The sequence below is a fragment of the Pseudopipra pipra genome, chromosome 17, assembly GCF_036250125.1.
Source record: "Pseudopipra pipra isolate bDixPip1 chromosome 17, bDixPip1.hap1, whole genome shotgun sequence".
NCBI classification, from domain to species: domain Eukaryota; kingdom Metazoa; phylum Chordata; class Aves; order Passeriformes; family Pipridae; genus Pseudopipra; species Pseudopipra pipra.
Window position 1 is genome coordinate 709,071 of NC_087565.1, and position 18,436 is coordinate 727,506.

The 18,436-nt window shown below is 45.3% G+C and overlaps 1 long non-coding RNA gene across 1 annotated transcript in view; it reads left to right on the forward strand.

Annotated features, from left to right (window-relative positions):
• Window positions 1-18,436, forward strand: part of LOC135423408 (uncharacterized) — a 98,381-nt gene that overhangs the window by 54,684 nt on the left and 25,261 nt on the right. Inside the window, exons 13-15 of the long non-coding RNA XR_010434812.1 lie at window positions 300-373; window positions 3,781-3,890; window positions 10,844-10,912. This is a non-coding gene — a long non-coding RNA (uncharacterized LOC135423408). The remainder of the gene's footprint in view (window positions 1-299; window positions 374-3,780; window positions 3,891-10,843; window positions 10,913-18,436) is intronic.

Below are 18,436 nucleotides of genomic sequence, written 5' to 3' on the forward strand. Positions count from 1 at the left end.
ATTTAAACAAAAATACATGGGTTTGAAGCTTGCTTTTAAAAATGACACTCAGCTTCTGACATATTCCTGTCTTCTAGATCTGAGCTTTAACAGCAAGACCAAACATTCCTGGTAAATTTATACGTGCTAATAAATGCAAACTCCTTGCCAAAACCATATCCCCCACAATATGCAGAGAGCATCAGAAGTGAAAAGTAAATTAAATCTGTGACTGTTTCCTAGTTCTGTACTAGAGGTTGCACAAATTTAAAGCAAATGTAGATTATAGCCAAATTCTGTTGCATGGGTTTCATTTACAGTAACATTGCTGCTGTCAGCCAGCCAGTAACCTCTGCTCTGGCCATCAAACATCACCACTAAAAGTTCAAGACAGGTAAGAAATAATTACTATAATACCATTTTTTAATTTGTCTTCTGCTTTTCCATAGGGATTACCTTATGTTTTCCCTCTTTCTTACTTTTAAGTTTTCACTGTTTATTTTTAATACCATTTCTTTGAATGGTGACAGCTAAAACTTTAAAAAATGGAAGTTGAGATTCATAACAATCACCTAATGGCTGAAGCCAAGGCAGCAATGAAAGCATCAGTCATCTTGAGACCTGTGATATATTCACTGGAATTAACAAAATCACTTGAGTTGGCAGTGAAGGAGAGGTTGTCTTGTCATCAGGTCGCTCTGGCTGGATGTGATTTTATTTTAAGGCTCTCGTTGCACTCCCAGAGTCTTTAAAGGTGGTACCCAATTCTTTTTTAGTTTTATAGTTTTCTTTTTACAGTGTGCTCTTTATAATATAAAATGGTGGTTTGCACATGGCCAGGCCTGACCCAGCTCCAGGCTGATGTTGTTAACACATGGACACGAGTCTTGTCTCGGAGCTGGTTCTCACCTGGCCAGAGGTTCCCCCAGACCTGTCCTGTGCTGCACCCTGTGCCATCTGTGCCCTGCTCCCCAGCCTGCACATGCCACAGGGTTCAGTCCCCAGTGCAGCACATTGCTCTGGCTCTGGTGAGGGCAAAAAGAAGCTTCCCTTGACTTTAGCTGTAGTTGTAAAGCTTTCCAGACACCAAAGATTTAACTGTTTTTTGGGCATATGAACTCCACGGAGTCTGATGGAGTTTGCCTGCTCCAAGTATCCATACCAGTGTTTTCAGGAAGGTTTTTTAAAAAGTGTGTGTTCCAGTTATTACCCGTAATTGATATAATATTGCAAAAATCTATGTGGCTTATTGGCCTGACAGAGTGCAAACAGCTTTTTGGAAGTCTCCCGATATGAAATATTCCAGCCCTGGTATTGTTCTCGTACACAAAGTGCAGGGAGACAATAAGCAATAAAATACCAGATGGATTTCCTTTGAAACATAATTACTATCCAGGTGCAGACCCCACTTTTCATAGTCAAAGATTTCCATCATTTTAATAGGATTCTTTTAAGTTATAGTGTGAGAATCTCCTGAACTGAGCTGTTGGTCAGTGCACCATATGTGTGGTACTGGTGAAAAAGAGAGGGTTCATCTCACAGTCCTCTTTGGCCACTGGCTTTTTGTCCTGAGGATGGGAATTGAGGTGCCAGCTGGTGCCCACTGGGGCAGTGCTTTCTGGGGGGGCTCCCCTGGCCCGAGGCAGCTGCCCTGGAACTCGTTTGGTCCTTGCAGAGAGCCAAGCAAGAACGTTTTTCTTCCCTTCTCTTTTCCTTGCAAGGGAGCAGACCAGTCAAATAATAATAATAATAAAAAAAGGCATAACCAGCCTCCCCTCCCATTCTGACATGCTGAGTGCCAAAACTCCCATCCAGGCTGTAAGGAAGTGAGAACACAGTGAAAACAGGGGCTTTATTTAAGGGCAGGGCTGTGAACTTTTTAACTCTCTGTGCTCCCGGACGTGCCTCCTCACCCTGCACAGCTGCTGAGGCTTCCAGGGACTGTGGGTGGTGGATGAGGAAAGGGGAAGAGGTGGTTTAGCTGTGCACAGTGTTTCCCATAAGAAATAAAGCAATAGAGTCTCACCTCACTGCCTGTTTTTCCACATGCATCGAGACGGGAATGTATTTATATAACCCTATTAAAAGGGAACACTCAGTAGCAAACTTGGTCTTTAAATAGCTACTGTTCTGCATACTCCCGTCTCCAAACTCCTCAATTTCAACTCACACCCACTTACATTCTTTTGACATATTCCTCAGGTTTGGATTTGGGGTTTTGTTTTTGTTTTTTGGGTTTTTTTGTGACTTTAGGGTTAAATCCAAAACTTATTGAAAGCAGTGGAAAGACACTCAGTGAATTCAGTGGAATTTGGATAATACTCTTAGAGCTCAGATACCATGGTGACAAATGCAATAAATTACATGGACAAAAGTGGCCCATTTTGGGCCAGCTCTGCTTCCAGAGAAACAAATTAAACTGTTGCTATTGACTGCCACAGGAATCAGTTCTGCCCCTCCCTGGTGGCATTTCAGCAGCTCTCAAAACCCTTTATAAATAAGAGGAATATCTTTATCTCCCATTTACAGAATGGAATAAACTGAGACACGGAGCCACAACTAAACCTGGAGTCAGGCAGTGCAAAAGAGCTGGAATGAGCCCCAGATACCAGTCCTTTGACCACCCAGTGGAAAAAGAGAGTCAGTTGGCTGCCAGCAGGCTCACAGCCTCTCCTGGTGCTACCAGATCCTGCTGGTGCCAACAGGAGTGGAGAGGGCACCCACCATCCTCCCGTGGATGCTGAGTGCTGCTGAACTGCCCAGCCCTGCAGCAGCACTTGGGTTTCACCACCAACATGCATTATTTCATCCTTTACCCCCCCAGCACTCATATTTTCCCTTTGACTCCTGTGATGTTGTTTCCATTTAGCAAATACATTCTTGGGGTTTTTTTCCCCTGTGTCCCTCCAGCCACCTTAGTTTGCCTCTTTTTTTTTCCTTCTTTCCCTTAAAAACTTTTTCCCTCATTCAGTGCACTAAGTGGATTTATGACCCATTTAGGCAGCTTACAGTGGCATTGCTTTTACAGTTCAGAGGCAGAAGGGCCATAAAAAGATTTACAGTTACAGCAAGAGTCTGTTGCATGGAAGTTTGAGATCCAAATTAGACAAAGGGAGCGGGTCTGTGTGAGTGGCCAGTAAAAGAAGCTTGGAAACAAAAACAAATGAAATTGCTGTTAGAGGAGGAGGTTGGGATGGGGGCAGAGAAGGAGGAGGAAAAGTTGCCTGTTAACTACACGTTACTATTGCAACAACTCTGTTAATTCTGTTATATAAAGCCCTTTTTCCTCCTTTTTTCCTCTCTTGATGTTGTTGTTGGACAGATTTCCTTTGCAAACACAAATCTCAAACTGGAGAGTAGCAGCTTCACACAGTAGTTGAGATTCCAAGGCAGATATTCTCAGGATTTTGGCAGCTGGTTTTGCTGCTACTGGGACTCCAGGATACAAACTTCAGAGAATAAACCCCAGCAGCTGGAGGAATGGGACTGGTCAGAGTGGAGGACTTGAGGTTGCATTGCATGGGCATAATCTGGTGTTTAAAAGGAGCTGGAGACTAGGAGATAGATTTGATCCTCTCCCACAAGCTGAGGGAAAAGGCAGATTTGCCCCTGACAAGTCTATGGTGTGGAAGCAATGGTAAATAAGCTGTATAAGAAAGGAAGCCAATACTTCCCAGTTTTGCTCTAAATGCTGATTTTTTTTTTTTTAGATAGTTAAAATCACTCTTTGGTTTTGTTTCCCTTCTCATTGCCATTATATTTATTCTGCTGCTCTTGTTCCTAACCAACTTCCTGTTCCAGATCTCCCCTCTAGTGTCACACAGATCTGGCCCTTCCTTTCCTGGAGCCTGTCACACAGTGATGGGACCCGACTGCCTCCTGGGCACCACACGGTTCCCTGCATTTCAGAAGTGAGTGATATGTCTTTTAAACGTCTTATTCTTATTTTCTGTTGGGTATCATTGCATTGTTCATGGCAGCATCCTCACAGGAGTTTTTATTTCTTAATTTCTTGTGGATTTTTGTCTGGGGTTTTTTGTGAGCTTCACTGGTGAAGCTGTTAAGGTTTTCTTGGTGCCTTGCATATCCTTTACTCACTGTGGGCTCATAACTCTCCAGTGAAATTAGTGTTACTGGTGATGCTGAGGCCACTGGGATCCTCTGGATGAAAAATACTCCATAAAGACAGATCTGTAATCCTTGTTCTTCCCCTACACATTCTCACATGGATGTAACACTCAGGTTTCTGGTTTTCTGTAAGAGAAAAAAAGCAATCATAATGCTTTCCCTAAGTCCATTTTAGATCTAGTTCTTTGTTCTTCAGCAGAAAAGTCTCTGAATAAGGAGAGGAGCTAAAGATGAGTGGCCGTGTTTTAGGGACTTTGGGCTGGTGTTTTGTTTTCTAGAGAAAGAAGAAACAAGAGAGAGGCTTCAGCCTAAACCAGAAACAAAATATCACTCAGGCACTTATTAATATTATAAAGCTAACTGGGAATTGCCAACTGGACACCCATTACCCCTTTTTCCCTGCTCATTCCTGGGTCGATCCCAGTGTGCAGCCAGAGCCTGCCAGGGATGGCCCTGTGTGTTCTGTGGGGCTGGTTTTGGAGATCCCTGCCCTGCCAGCCCGTTCCCAGACCATTCCCAGACCATTCCCAGACCATTCCCAGCCCTGCTACTGTTCCATGTGCTCCTCACAAACCCCTCTGGCCAGGCCTGGGGGTCACTGAGGAATTCCTGGGGCTCCCTGGGCAGATTTCCAACAGGACATTGAACCCTTCCCAACCTGCTGTGTCAGGGCTGTTCCTCTCTCTTCCTTTTTCCATCCCCCCTAAACTCACTCTCGCTTCTGTCTCATTCTCTTCTTCCTTTTTTCAGTGAGAAGGGCCTTGAACTTCTGGCAGAGACTTTGACATATGAGAGAAAGCACTGAAAAGGAGAAAAGACTATATTTTACGAGTGATGGTTAAAATGTATTCTTGAAGTGCTATTTTTTTAAGTTGAATATAGTCGGGTGGACAATGCAGCAATTGCCATGAAAAATTCTCAGAGTAGTAAAAGGCTCCACTTTTTCTGGGGAAAAAAAGGATTTAAAAATAATATAGTCTTCTTCCAGACTTACCAGTTCTGTATTTCTGGTTCATCTGATCTATTATTCCCTCCTCGTGTCCTTTTCCTTTTTCCTTTATATTTATACAAGAAATATAACTTTCAGTTATAAAGTTAAAAAAAACCCAAAACAACCAGTAAACCAGTAACCTTCAGACTTTATTATGATTCTATAAATTTTAAAACCAAATCACTGCTTGCAGTTTGAATCAGGCTGGCAAAAACATGAAAACGATTTTAGATCTACTTTGAAACAAAATCTGCTGTTCTCTATAGAACTGAACATGCATTTCCAAGGGAAGGGGAGTGTAGGACAACTTTCTTTCCTTAAAAGAAAATAGGATTTTGAAAGCTAGGTTTTAATGGCCACTGATGTCACAGGTCAGTACAGCCACGATCCAGCACTGGGTCTGAGATCATCAGAAAAGGTAAATTAATTTTTCACTGTTGGAATTGTTTTAACTCCTTCCCATTCTGTTTTACCTTCCACTTCTCCCCTGGTTCAGAGCTGGGGCTGGCCCATGCAGTGTTGCAGGGGGTTCATTGCCTCCAACCCTCACACACAGGGCAGAGCCCACGTGCCCAGCAGGGCTCAGCTGCCCAAGGGAGCTGCACATCACAAAGGACTTTTACTTATCCTGGGGGGCCCCCCATCCCCTCTGAGCTGTTTTTGACTCTGAGTGTGCCATGTGCTCCATAAACAAACACCCTGTGCTTTTTTAGCTGGGTCAGTCTGAGCTGAGTGGTACCTTGAGCAGGGACAGGGAGGAAGTGGTGGGACAGGAGCAGGATGGGGACAGGAGCAGCCTCAGGCCCAGAGGACCTGAGCAAGCGAACATGGATGGCTGCCAGAACAAATCTGAGCCCTTTGAGAAACTGTTTGCAGGTCTCATGACAGTCAGAGAACAAAGAGGTTCAGGAAGGCACTAATAATGTCAGAGCTCCAGGAGAGCCCCTGGCCATGGGCAGGGAGCTCCAACCCACATGTCCAGGTGCCACATCACTGCTCCTGCTCTGTTGTCACACCTTTGGTGGGGTTCTCTGTGGACACTGAAGCCAGAGCCTCTGGACTTCTGTACTCCAAGAAGCATGTAGCAGTACAACAATGAATGGGGAAAAAGAAAGGAAGAAAAGAGCTTGGAAACAGCAGCAACTTTGTAAGTCTCCATATGTGGTCTAGCTTTTGGGGCTGGAATGAGTATCCTCAAAGGCATTTATGTGGCTGAAAGTCTGTGAGGCCTCGTCAAAGCACAATGTTGTGTTAGAGGGAGCAACATCTGGGGATATTCCTGTGCCTGTTTCCTCCCTGGTTGATATGTGTGAGTTTATGGCCCTCTGCCTTATTTATTACATTTTACCTTTGGGGTTTAAATCATCATGAAGACTCATTGTGAGAAAAAATGCCCATCTCAGCTTCTTCTTACTAAAAACTGATTCAAAAAATGCTCATATTTTCCATCCTTGATTTCTTTAGAATTTTAGTGTAGTAAGTCCCCTTTTTATTGCCCAAGTGACTACATTCAGTGTTGGTTTAGAGTCGTTATTGCTGCAGCCCCAAAGCCTGCAGGCGGCACTCAAGAGCATGGAATGTCCCTGCTCCAAGTTTCTGTGTTCATTGGCCACATCTTCATCACCTTGGGAAGCTCTGCTGGCTGAGGGAGATGAAGATTCAATCCCACATTTTAGTAAAATGAGGCTTCACCGATTTACAGCTGAAAAAATTAGTATCTGCTACAGCTCCTTTGTCCCCAGGGCCGTGACTCATTTTGCTGTTCAGCCATCCAGGGAAGGCTTTTTGGGTGCTGGCTCTAGGGGTGGGGATGGTAACAGAAACCACTCAGAGCAAGGCAGGGAACTGCAGAGCCTCACTCCAGTGACAGGAACAGGAGAAATGGCTCAAAAACCCACCAAAGGAAAACAGGGATGCACCAGTGATCCAGGAGATAGGATATCCTGCCAAAATGCCCTCTAAGTGGCCATTAATGGACATCTGAGTTTTGCTAAATAATTAATGTGTCTGTTGTGTTTTTTTCTTATAGATCTTTCACGGAATTTAGTTTCTGTTCCTTTGCATTTAGTTCCTGATCCCTGAGATGTTGCTTTTGAGCCTGTCTTCTCAAGCATTTATAGACATGGTCTGTAAGGCAGATTTCTAATAGTAGTTCATGTCTGTTATGGTCAAAAAGCATTTAGCCCCAGGTATATAAGAAGGTAAATAGCTCTCTTTGTTCTGCTGGTATAGTTTGGATGCTGAGGTGTAACCAGCTGAAGTGGAATTGCCAAAGGCAAGATACAGGTCTGTATAATAAGCAAGAACAAGTCTTGTCCTTTGACCAACACAAAGAAAAACAGTAGTGGAGCTCTAAAAACTACTAAATGACCTGTCTGAATCCTAGCACTCAAGGAGTTCTAAATAATCCTCTTTTATCCATCTTCACCCATGGAAAATGGCTATTCTGTTGTTGTCTGTACTGAAAATATCAGTGTATTGCCTGGGCTTTGCAGTTCACTTTGCCAGCTCCCACAGTGGAGAAATATCACAGGATCACAGGAGGGGGTGGGTTGAAAGGGACCTTAAAGACCCTGTTGTTCCACCCCCTACCATGGGCAGGGACACCTTCCACTAGCCCAGGTTGCTCCAAGCCCTGTCCAGCCTGGCCTTGGACACTTCCAGGGATGGGGCAACCACAGCTTCTCTGGGCAAGAAGGGCCTCACCACCCTCACATTAAAAAATTTCTTCCTAACATCTAATCTGAGGCTACTTTCTTTCAGTTTGAAGCCATTCCCCCTTGTCTTGTCACTACAAATATCATATAAACTCCAATATCATGCAAAAATTAGGGTGTAGAAATGCTGGTAAGAACAAACAGAAGCCCCTCCTGAACATACCTGGTCCTTTCCCAATTTTTCCTTTGTGTCTCTGTGGTTGGGCTGGCTCCCCCAGATGGCTGGAACAGGCTTTGGTCCTTTGTTTTTTGCAATGCCTGAATATCTGGGGAGTTCTCCCTCCTTCCTCCAAAGTTCTGGCTATTGGTGAGTAGGATGCTGTAACACAGCAACTCATGTTCTTCTCTTCTTATCACCAGCTCTTTTCCCTGAGTGCCAGTTGACCACATTGGCTTCAGCTTGTAGTTCTTGCAGGGCCCTAAACCAATATAACCACAGTGTTAGTGGCTGGATCAAACACAGCCCAGTGTCAGGGGACTTGGCAGGGCTGAGATTTTGGGTTGGTCTTTGCTGCAGGTGGGGGATGTTCACCAACATCTGCTGCAGAGGAGGGCGTGGATCCAGGCAGAGGAGGCTGTGTGTGGAGGGAGCTGGGGGGCAGATGTTGGGTATGGACCACTCTGGTCCTAAAAGGGTGAACATGGCACTGAGTGCTCTTGTCTGCTCTTAAAAATAGCAGATAGGTCACAAATGAAGGTGTGAGCTTAGCTCCAAATGATGGTCAGCTCCCTAAAACAACCCAAACCTTTCACCATATCCGCTTAGGACAAGGTGTTCTTCCTCTCCTGCAGCACAGAGGAAGGAAATGTATCTTCAGGAAATGTTTATTTTACCCACAGACTGTCTGAAGCAGGGCTCGACAATACCCGGAAAAAGAAATCCCCATAAAATTAATATAAAAATAGGTGGGGTTATTGAGCAAATGCATGGGTTGGACGAGCTGGAGAGAAGCAAATGTGCTGGGATGGTCCGTGCCAGCAGCTGGAGAGCAACTGTGTGACCCTGGATCCTGTCTGGGCCAGGTGAGCAGGAGGCAGGGCCCATCCCCACCCTCCCAGCTCTCTGCACGTCTCAACACAGCCATTCAAAACCAGAACAGGAGATACTGGACAGTGTAAATGTAATATGTGGGAAGGAGCAATGCTTCTGAACACCTGACCCTGAGGGGTAATTTAAACCCCCAAACCTGCAGGAGCCTCCTTCTTTCTTCTGACCCAGGAGACGTGTTAGACACGTTCCTTCTGAACATAAGGGTCAGCTCCCCCTCCTTGTTTTCCAGCCTTATTTTTCCAAGCCTTGGAGAACTGCAGCAGAAATCTTGAAGGCAACTGGTGTGTGGAAATGAAACCTCTGAGATTTAATGCCTTAACTAAGAATTAAGGAGTTAAAAAAAAATATTTAATTTAGTTCTCTGGAGCAGAGCTCTGCCCACCCTGCCCCAGAAACATCCCCCATGTCCCTGCCCCAGCCCAGCCCGGCGTGTCCCTGCCCCAGCCCAGCCTGGTGTGTCCCTGCTGCTGCTCCAGGCTGGCTCCAGAGAGCTGCTCCAGCCTGAGCTGCCTGACAGGGGCCTGGAGAGGCCTCCACAGAAGCCTTGGAATGGGCTCTAATGGCTCCCCACCGTGGGATTCCCAGAATTAATTTGTGTCTGGCTTTTGACATCAGGGACGTCGTGTGGAAGAAGATGGATGTTCCTGAGAAGCACTGGAAGGAGTGAAGGGCTGACAGGGGTGGTTTATGCCTGGCCATGGATGCAGAGCAGTAAATGTGGTTGGTTGATTGAGATCAGATTTTTCTTTTATTTTTTCCAGTGGCAACACCCACATAGTTTATTTATTTATTTTCCCCTTTTGCTTCAAGGCACCTAACAACAACACTGTACTTTATAAATGCCTGTGATTATAAATCTGGAAGGATGGCATTCTTGGTTTCCTCAGAGGCCAGGAGTCCATACCCACAGGAGACGGATGGGAGCAGTAACCAGCAAACTTTCTATATTATTGCACAGAATTGCAGGAACTGGTTTTGGTTACACCACATGGGGAACACAGAGTCTGCACAGGGCATCTCCATTTACTGCTTCCTCTGTGAGCAGCCAAGGCAGGATTGCTTACACTCCCTCCTGACAGTTCCTGGGGAGGGAATGATGCCCCAAAAGATGCAAAGCCATGGATTTACATCAGCTGTTTCTCTTATCCTGCTTGCAGGTACAGCCTAAGAGGTTTAGAAGTGATTCAAGTAACTGTGCAAAGCTGGTGTGAAAGTCCAGAGTGGTTCAGCTTTTCTCTCCACTTCCACTTCTGTGCCTTGTCCCAGCAAAATGGCTCCAAAAACTGCATGAAAAAAAGCCTTCCCTTCCTTTCCCTTGCAGGCAGCATTGGCAGATGACATTCTGAGATCCCCAAGGTGTGGGGAGCAAATAGAGATTGTTGCTGCAGAATGAGTTGAGTTGTGCTGCAAAGTTAGGAACTGTTTTTCCATAGTTTAGAAGATGATTTTTAAAAGTTGGGGATTTAGTTTACATTTTTGCATGGGCTACAAGGTCAGTGGTGGAGTAAGAGCTGAATTTAGCTTTAGAGTCATCTCTCAGCTTTGAAGAAAGAAAAAACAATAGTCATGTTTGATTTTGGTGCTTTGCTTCATCTTCTTGCTGCCTTAGTCATGGGGCTGCTTGTGGTGTTGTGGGGGCAGCCCCATAAGATCTCTGGCCCTTCCCTCCTCTTCCTATCATTTACCTCCTCCCCAGCCCTACCAGAGTCAAATATAAACTTTCTTAAAATGAACACAAGTTTCATTCCACTTGACCAAGCCTGACTTCCCAGAAAATAAACAGTGAGAGCAGAGCCAGCCAGCCCCCTCTCCTGGAGCTGCAGCCTCCAGAGAGCTGATGGGCAACCCAGAGCAGCTCTGGGCTTTCTTTAGAGGAGAAGAGGGTAGAAAAGAGAGGGATCCAACCTAAAGGGGTCTGCTGTAAAAAGCAACATTGCTAAGTGTGTGAATTGTCACAGTCCTGGTTTCTTGTTTCAGTCTCAGCTGGATCCTGGATAGCTGGACACAACTGCTTCCCTGCCCTGAAACTGGAGCAAGAAGAGCCAGGTCAGTACCTCTATTAGTGCTATGGATGGAAGAGGGTTCTCCAGAGCCCCACACTTAAACTGAGCCAAACAGAGCGAAAACCCATTCCCTTTTATGATCATTTTTTACTGCTGTTCTTTGTTTTCAATGGTTTAAACTAAAAAGGAGAGATTTAGAGTAGATGCTGGGAGGAAATTCTTCCCTGTGGAGGCCCTGGCACAGGTTTCCCAGAGAAGCTGTGGCTGCCCCATACCTGGAAGTGTCCAAGGCCAGGCTGGATGGAGCCCTGAGCAACCTGATCTGCAGGATGGCATCTAGATGGTTTTTAGGGTCCCTTCCAACACAAACCATTCTGTGATTATTGCTATTAAAATGAAGGAAAAAAAAAGGAAAAAACAAACAAAACTCCATCATCACTGGAACTGTGCACATTCATCAAAAGAATGACTAAAAAATAAAGCAAAGAATATGCTGAGCAATTTTCCAACCCCATTTTGCCTTCAGAGTGGACTGAATTAGTTTCTGCTATGAGCAGTCCCCCAGTTCTGCACTGGCTGGGCTGTGCCAGCACTGTGCCATCTGTCCCCGACCATGGATGAGGGAGTGGGCACTGCAGAGGCTTCAGTTCCCACTCTCCAGGGCAGCTCCCAGACACTGGACTTCCCTGGCCCCTGTGCCAGGTCTCATCTGCTGGGACACTTTGTCCTCAGTGCCTGGTGTGCCCTGGAGGCAGCAAAGCTCTGTGGTGCAGCTGCCCTGAACCCACAGGCCAGGCTGTGACCTTTGGGACTCGAAGTCCATGTTTTTCCTTGGACTCTCAGCCCTGCAGGTGTTATCCCTGCAATCCCCTGGGAGCAGCTGTGTGCAGGTGTTGCCTACGGGACTGAAATGATTCTCTCTGAAATGGCACGGGTAGGAAACAAGTGTAGACAAAATAATAAATACACCTGTATAGGCTCCCTTTCCTTGCAGGCAGGAGATGTTTTGGGACCCAGGTCAGAGTTATCTGATCTGTCCCGGATCCCCTCTCCCAGCACTTGTCACCTTCTCTAACTCCTGATGTTTATCTGCCTTTCTTTTCCCAGGACAGGTATCTTTGATCTCCTCTGCTCTCACTGTTAAACACTCTCTCTTGCAATGAAAGCATGAGCTCCTGATCCCCTCTAATCCCAAAACATCCTGTGTGATTGTGTGAGTCTCTTGACTTTCTTCATCCTACCAGCAACACCTGAAGTTATTTGAAAAAAAAAAAAGAGGAGAAACAAAGTGAGAGAGCCTTTACACTGCAACAAACCTGCTCTTTATGGAAAAAACCCCCTTGAACTAAGCCAGCTGCAATGTTCCCTCCTGATGTGTGACTGCAGAAAGCAGCAGTAGCCAGAACTCAAACACCTTCCTCTGTGAGTCTTCTCGTTTTGCCTATGCTGATATTTACAGGCAGCCTTAGCGAGGACAAATGTAGTTAATGAAGATTGGCCAACACTTCTGCAAATTACTCATGTGCTGCTAAGGATAACATTCAAAGTTTAAAAATAAAAATCAAGGAAAAAGGTTTATTTTCACGTTAGGTTTCAATTTGCTGCTATTTTTTTTGTCCTTACTATCTGCTGTTTTCCGCTCTAAGCATTATCTGTTCAAACCAGAGCAGATTAAAGCTAATTGTTAGGCCCCTCTGTTTTTCCTTCTTACTGTTTTATCTCCTAAGCAACTTTATTTGGTACAAGACAAATAATCTGAATTCCTGAAGTCAGAAACAAGGAGTGGGAGTCCGGGAAACTGGCTGCTGATCTAATGCAGTTTTTGCAAGTGTGGTTATGGTTAGAAACTCTAAATATGGCCCCGTGTTACTGTACACACGGTAACTGCCCTGTGTGTGTCAGGCTCTGACTCACAGCACTGGGCTTTACTGACAAAAACATGTTTTACTACTCTCAGTAGTGAGGAGTCCAGAGAGCTGGGAGTGAAAGTGTTGAGCTCATTGCATCAAGTGTCTACAGCTGAATCACAGAACAATGGAAAGGTTTGGGTTGGAAGGGACCCTAAAGATCATCCAGTCCTGCCTCACTGGACCAGGCTCCTCAGACTGAGCCTGGGGCATGCCCAAGTTTTATGTTGGTGAGAGGGGAGGCAGCAGCAGAAGGGAAGTGACTTGGCCAGTGGGTGTTGAGGTGTTGGTTTGTTTGTGGGGTGAAGGTGCCATGGAGTGGGGATCCCTGCCTGGCACCCCCTGGCACAGGAGAGCTGTGATGCCCATGGCCATGGTTCTGCTTCTGTGAAAGTGAGGGAGGAGTTTTGTTCCCAGCACATGGAGAACTCCAGTGTGTTTGCAGTTCTTGGTGCTGTGGAACAGAACTGTCACCCTGTGGCTCCCCCCCCCACTGCAGGCCAGGCTCCTTCCACCAGCAAAGGACCAGCAAAAGCTGGATTTTTTTGACTTCTGAACTGAATTGGCTTGATCTGAATGTTAATGGCAGAAACTCTGTTAGTTTCATGTTTTTCTTTTAACACAGCCCCCTTTTTAATCTTTACAATAATAAGTATCCAAGGAGCCCAGCTGGCATTCCCATGCTGTACACATTCATCCTAACCTTTACTGTTGACTGACTCATGCAGTGTGCATCTGCAAGAGTTATTAATGGAAAGTATTAAATGAATTTGGTTTAATATTTGGTAAATAGGAGGTGTCTTTTCTTTGTGCTTGAATTCGTGTTTCAGATGTCTGTGTTTGTGTTATTTATATTAATATATTTCATGGGGTGCTTAATAATAGTAGCAATTAAGATAATAACAATAAATACTAATAATACTGAGCTCTTCTGCTTTTCATCAAAGGAGGTCAAGACTCAAGGGTGTACCTCTGGGGCTGGTAAAATGTAGATCTGATCTCCTCCTGCTGTTTCTTTTTGTGGAAAGTTTGGAGTATCATGCAAAGATCAGATCGCCTGTATTTCAGCCTCTGGAATGTCTCTTAGGCATTATAAATGTCAGTAAGAAACATAAAATTGGAAAGAAAACAAACACTGGGACATTGAAAAATATAACCACAAATACTGACCTATTTGTTGGTTTTTTTTTTTTTTTTTTCTGATTTAGCAGAATGCTATTAATATTGTAATTAAAGCTGTTTTGTAGCCTGGGGCCTTGAGCACCTGGCTCTTATTAGAGCTGGATCCGTAGCTTGTGGTGGAAAAACCAAAAGGACAAGAGAGGAGATGGCCCAAAGGAGAACACAAGAGGGCACAGTGGCACCTGTGGTGCACTTTTTGTTCTGTGGCTTTTTGAATTGTTGAGGGCAGGGTGAGTTCAGGCCTCTGTTTGCACGACATAAATAACTACAGTAACAGGGTTGACTAGTTGGAACGGTAAAAATGGAATTTTGTCAACTCGGAGTGTTTACTAGAATTACTTTTTTGGTTAGTTCTGAGGGTCAGAGATAAGATGTGATGACTGTGTCATGGAAGGTCAGTATGGCAATAATCCCCACTGCAAGTCTGACAGAATTGATGTGGGCAGCCAGTGGGAATGTGCTGATTATATTTAATGAGGTACAAAATACACTTCCCAGGCAGGTGTTTCTGCAGTTTCCTCATCAATTCCACTGTTCTGCTGGACTGTGTTGATGGAGACGAGTTCTCTGATTTCAGAGACAAAGAATCCTAATGCTGCTTTTCATATTCTGTTCAAGGAGAAGGTATGTTTGTATGAAGCCTTTTTCATGTGCCTGGTCAGAAATGACCCAGCAAAGGCAAGAAGCTGAACCTTAAGTAACTTTACCCTGGTGATGCTGCTGAATGAGAATGGTTTAAATGGATCTTTGTAGGGCAGCAACAGAACTAAGCAGGATTCTATCCCATATGTTAATTTGAAGTTCAAGGGTCACAGTTGCCCTTCCATGTCTCGTGCAGGATGCTCAGGGGCACAAACAGCCTCCCTGTGCCACAGTCACCTGCCTGGGTGGGCTTTTGTGGAGGGAGAGCTGGGTCAGAACTGTTCCACCAGAGTGAGTTCAGTGAAGGGGTGCAAACAGGCTTTTTTGGGTTTGTTCAGTCACTGTTCCTGACGTTCACAGGAGGTTACAACCTGGGCCTTTACTCTGGGAATTGTGGTTGAAACCCCTGAACACTGTCATCCATGACATGACATTATTTCACAACTAAAAATGAACAACCACCCTTTTTTTCGTAAAGATGCCCTCATCCTCAGGTTTCCCATTAACACTATTTGTAAGACACAACTTCTCCCATCCAAAGCAGACTCTGGGGGTTTTATACCCTCCCAGAGGTCAATCAATCTGTCACCGTGTAGGGGCTGTGAAGGGAAGATGCCACACTACCCTGCGTGCAGGGAAGTACAGAAACAAGATCATTAACATCTTAATATCCTGTCCTGACATCTCACAAATTATTTTAGACTTCATAGCCAATGTAAACAGGTTTGTTTTCAACTCCCCTAATTGCCTGCTAATTGAGAGCAGATGCAGGCCTTAACTTTGGGCAGATAATGAGCAGCTCTTCTGCAGGGCTCTGCATCCCTTCTGCCCGGCTCTGTATCTCTCCTGTAGGGCTCTGCATCCCTCCTGAGGGCTCTGCATCCCTTCTGCAGGGCTCTGCATCCCTTCTGCAGGGCTCTGCATCCCCCCCCAAGGGCTCTGCATCCCTCCCAAGGGCTCTGCATCCCCCCCAAGGGCTCTGACGTGCACCAGGAGCTTCCCTGGGCAGCGATGCCGAGGCAGAGGGGGATTGTAACAGCTCCTCCTCATCGTGCCTGCCCTGTGAGACAGAAGGGGAGGCAGAGCTGTGGGACTCATCAGTAACATCATCCTGATTGTTTCATTTCGTACTCCAGTGCACTCTCTGAACAGCACAGGTCTCCTTCTGGGGGGTTCTCCGAATTAGAGATGGGCTTCTCGTTATGATAGAAATCACTGGGTTTATGAAAAATGCATTGCTGTCATATTCCATTATCTGCTTCCTCCCATGCTGCAATCCTGTAGCTTGCAAGTCATTAGATTCTTTTTCAGAGTTCCTTTGAAATAATCCTTTCAAAAAACACTATTCATTGGGTATGACCCCGGAGAGATACTGTCTGCTACTAAAGCTCCCTTTTAGTTCTGTGAGGGAGACCTGTAACAACAAGATAAGTGCATGTATATTCCAAGTAATGTCTGGAGTTTGCTGCCTCCCATTAAATGCAGTAGGAGCTTGCAGTTCAAATGGTAGAACTTTGCTTTGTAAATGTAGGAGAAAATGGAGTTCAGATATATAGGTAAATTTGCATTTGGTAGTGATTTAATGTTCCATGGTCTGTTTTAGCTCCAACTTAAATATTACATTAAAACCAGCAATGAAAAAAAAAAAAAGAAAGAAAAAAGTGCTAACTGCTGGGTTCAGAAGGAGTGGATGTGATTTTTGTTCTTGCTGTCAGTGTGGCAGTGAGCTGCCTTTTACTTTCTCCTCTTCATTTAGCAAGTCAGCAGCACCAGCTAAATGATAGCCCTCCGGTCTTTCTTCAGGACTGTTTTTGCAAATGAAAGCAGGAACTTCAAACCCTTGTCTTTTTCGTATCACTTACAAGGTGTTTTGTGAATTTTAACATTTTGCATCTATCTGTGACTAGGGGATGGGGTGGAGGGGATGTGAGTGGTGCTCAGTGGGAAATGCCCTTTGTGCAGGAGCCTGCCTGGGTTTGTACTGCTGGGATCAGGAGGTCCTAAAGGGATATTAAAGAAAAACCAGCCAAAAATAAAAAAACAGCTTAGTGGCTTATGAGTGATAAATGGGTAGAAAGAAAAAGAGGGAAGAGTTCACATCTCACCAGTGTCTGTCAGAAATACCTAAAGAACCTGGTGTCCGGATTATGAAACATTATTCAGTCCCAGAACCACAAAAACTTCAGGTTTTCACTGTGATTCCTTTAAGAAGTCCTTTTTCTCTCCCAGGGCTGGCTCCAGGGCTCCCTGAGAACACAGAGTCACCCCTGCCCACATTATCCCTCTCTGGAAAGTTGCCACAGACCTTGCAGAATCCATTCCTGATCCAGCAGCGATGCGAGAGGGTTAATGGGAGGGCAGGGGGTTGCAGTCAGTAGCACAAGGCAGAACAGACCAGAGCAGTGGTCCATTAAATCAGGACACTGGGGCCCAGGCATTTACAGTCACACAGTCAGATGTTTCCAGTAATTATTTCCCCATAGCATTTTTATTAGGTGCTCCATAAATAATATTCACTGCCATGCTCTTCTCGTGGTCTTTTATTTAAAAAAAAAAAAGGTAGAAGAGAAGAGGAATTTGCTTTACCTTTAGCTGGACTTTGAGGTAATTCTGTCTTTGAGTCCTATGGAAGCAGTTACAAGCTTGGAAAACATGGGCAAAGTAGTTCCTTGCTGACCAGACATTGTGCCTTAAAATGGTCGTTGGACCAGCTTAATGCAAGAATTATGGAATCATCATGGAATCCCAGAATGGTTTGAGTTGGAAGAGACCTTAGAAACCATCTCATCCCACCCCCTGCCATGGGCAGGGACACCTTCCACTAGCCCAGGATGCTCCAAGCCCCCGTCCAACCTGGCCTTGGACACTTCCAGGGATCCGGGGGCAGCCACAGCTTCTCTGGGCAACCTGTGCCAGGGCCTCCCCACCCTCACAGCAGAGAATGTCTTCCTAATATCTCACCTAAACCTGCCCTCTGTCAGTTTGAGCCATTCCCCTTGTCCTGTCACTGTATACCCTTGTAAGAAGTTCTAGGCAGGGTTCTAGTTCAGATTTAGATTTGTCTTCTTGTCATGGATCCCATGCAGGCCTAGGACTGACAGTGCTGGCATTGCAGTGGGATATTTTTTCTATGTACCATTTGTTTGTTGTTCACTTTTTTTTCCCTTTGGTAGTATTTATGTTCCTCAAATCCAGGGTCATTGGTCATTACAGCAGCAAACAGCACTGCCTTCTCCTCTCTGGCAGGACTTCCCAAGGCTCAGCACTGTCACTGGGTGTTCAGTCTGCTCTGTACATGCAGCCCCTATTGCCAAGCACTGGCTTTTCCATGGAGGCTCCTGTGCAAAGGCTTTCTGCAGAAAATATCCCTGCCTTGTCCGAGTTATGGCACTGATGTTAAGCAAGACTGTTTCTTTCCTGGCACCAGCACTTGTGTTTCGCAAAGGGCTTTTGCTCAGGTATTTAATTTTCAACATCAATTTTCTATCCACAGTAAGATTCCCCAAATAAACCCAAGGATCTGGGGATTTATTTTTGTACTTACTGGACTGCAGTATTGTGACCAACCCCAAGGAGAACTCAGAGGAGCAACAGTAAAGGGAAGTGAAGTAAATAGTCACGGTTCAGGTTTGCTACAAGGGTCACAAACTCTTCCAGCTGTGTGTGCCAAACCTCTGGCCAGCAGCAGGTGGGCATTTGTGTAGCTCTACCCACAAGTGCAATACTTCTGTCTGAGCTGAAAGCTGTGCATCAAGTGTGGATGTGCACAGGGAGCACAGAAATTGTTAATAGTTGGGCAGAAAATAGAGCTTTAAATCCAGAGGGTGGGTTTGCTC